Consider the following 1,878-nt stretch of genomic DNA (forward strand, 5'->3'; position numbering starts at 1 on the left):
TGAGCTTCAGCATTTGCCAAAAGCTAGTGCAGGTAAGAATGGTAAATTTTATCTGCTGAGAGAGAAAGAAAGTGAGTAATAGAGTATTAAGAACATATAAAATCTGTGCCATGATAGGGCATTAAGTAGGATAAAGAGTTTTTATCATCTGAAAAGTTGCTGATGAAACGTCCTGCATCTGGTTTTCTATTATTAGTTAATTGCGTGTATGGCATGTCATGGTCGTTGTTCCCTATATGTAGCTAAGGTTTTGGCTGCTTGGATACATTCTGAAACCATCTTAGAGTTTTCCATTGGATGCTTGATAGTTTCTATAAGGAAGTGGCTAAGTGAGAAGTGTTAATTGTTTTTGCAAGCGATTAGTGCAAGCCGAAATTTTTACTTGTGATGCAGTAGAAGAGGCTATACATCTATGATAATAATATTTTTTAATACTACTTTTTGATTGCTTTATTTCTGATGATCTCAAAAAAAAAATTGCAGCTGATGCATGGGAATATCTGGGTAGTGCAAAATCCTCAAGGTTCTGCTCAAAGCATGGCACTTGTTATTCGGTTTCAAGTCCGACCATCCATCACCATAACAATGACTGAGTCCGGAGAATCTTCAGACCAGCCACGTTCCAACTCTCTTTTCAGGGGCTTGCAAGTTTTACTAGCTGATGATGATGATGTGAACCGTGCTGTAACTCGAAAGCTTCTTGAGAAGTTGGGATGCACTGTTTCTGCTGTGTCATCTGGATTTGAATGCCTTAGTGCTATTGGGCCAGCCTCATCTCCTTTTCAGATTGTTATTTTGGAGCTTCAGATGCCTGAGTTGGATGGATTTGAAGTTGCAATCAGAATTCGTAAGTACCGAAGTCGAAGTTGGCCATTGATTGTTGCCATGACTGCTAGTGGTGATGAAGATGTCTGGAAAAAATGTTCACAGATTGGAATGAATGGAGTTATTCGAAAACCAGTGCTGTTACAAGAAATTGCCATTGAGCTTCGAAAAGTCCTGGTGCAGGCAAACAAAGTTGTGTGATGAGACCTGCTTTAAGTTGCAGAACTCTGGCAGCCTTGAATCTTTTCAAATCAATTTGGGGTTTCCATAGACTAAGAAAACATCTTTTGGCCCCTTCAATTCCCCTCCGTGCTTCCTGCATAGAGATGTTACACACACAACCTTCACAGTCAAAATGGTATACAAAGTTAGCTCCTTTACCTTTTCCCCCCCTTAATGTGCTCAAGCTCTTGTGCCATTGCGTAGATAGTTTCAGATCTAATCATTAGTTTACTAGAATTCTCTTCAACATCATTCTAATAAAATAGATTACATGCACAGTGCAAAACTAGCTAGATAAAGTTATTGCAGGTTCCAATTCAGCTGGTACAGCATTTTGGGAACATACTTAGAGTGCTATGGTATAGATACAACTTGGCAATTGTAAGGCAGTTTATTCTGTGCCATTTGAAAAGAAATGGTTCATAGACAATTCAAAATCTCTAGGTGAAACATTTTGCAGAAGTTGTATTTGTAGAAAGTTGTTCATCAGCCTGCCTTGTGTCGTGCTAGTTCTGCCTTCTGTCATAATTGAAATTTCAGTTAGTGAACATGATGTCTACTTGCAATCTTGCATAGCCTAACCTAACAAGTCTTGTGTTGAGTGTCAGTGTTATGTTCAATTCCCTCTTTGATCTTAGTACAAAACGGCTACTCAACATGACATTTGTCAAAGTTGACATTCGCGGAAGATTTTTACCTTAAGAAGCGGTCAAAGCTTGAAATCCAAAGGGATATAACAAGTGCAGCAGAGACCATATTCTTCATTCTTTTCTCCCCCTTGGGTTAGGGTTAAGAAAAACATAAATGGTAAAAGCATGCAATGGAATGATC

General features: G+C 38.8%; 1 pseudogene across 1 annotated transcript in view; it reads left to right on the plus strand.

The window, feature by feature from the left end:
• The window catches only part of LOC110421756 (ethylene receptor 2 pseudogene), a 9,204-nt pseudogene extending 7,609 nt beyond the window's left edge, over positions 1–1,595 (plus strand). Inside the window, exons 2-3 of the transcript XR_016351546.1 lie at positions 5–32; positions 484–1,595. The product of XR_016351546.1 is annotated as an ethylene receptor 2 pseudogene (transcript). The remainder of the gene's footprint in view (positions 1–4; positions 33–483) is intronic.
• The last annotated feature ends 283 nt before the right edge of the window (positions 1,596–1,878 follow it).

Source organism: Theobroma umbraticum, unplaced genomic scaffold (assembly GCF_002168275.2).
Source record: "Theobroma umbraticum cultivar Fairchild unplaced genomic scaffold, ASM216827v3 scaffold_130.0, whole genome shotgun sequence".
Classification (NCBI taxonomy): Eukaryota; Viridiplantae; Streptophyta; class Magnoliopsida; order Malvales; family Malvaceae; genus Theobroma; species Theobroma umbraticum.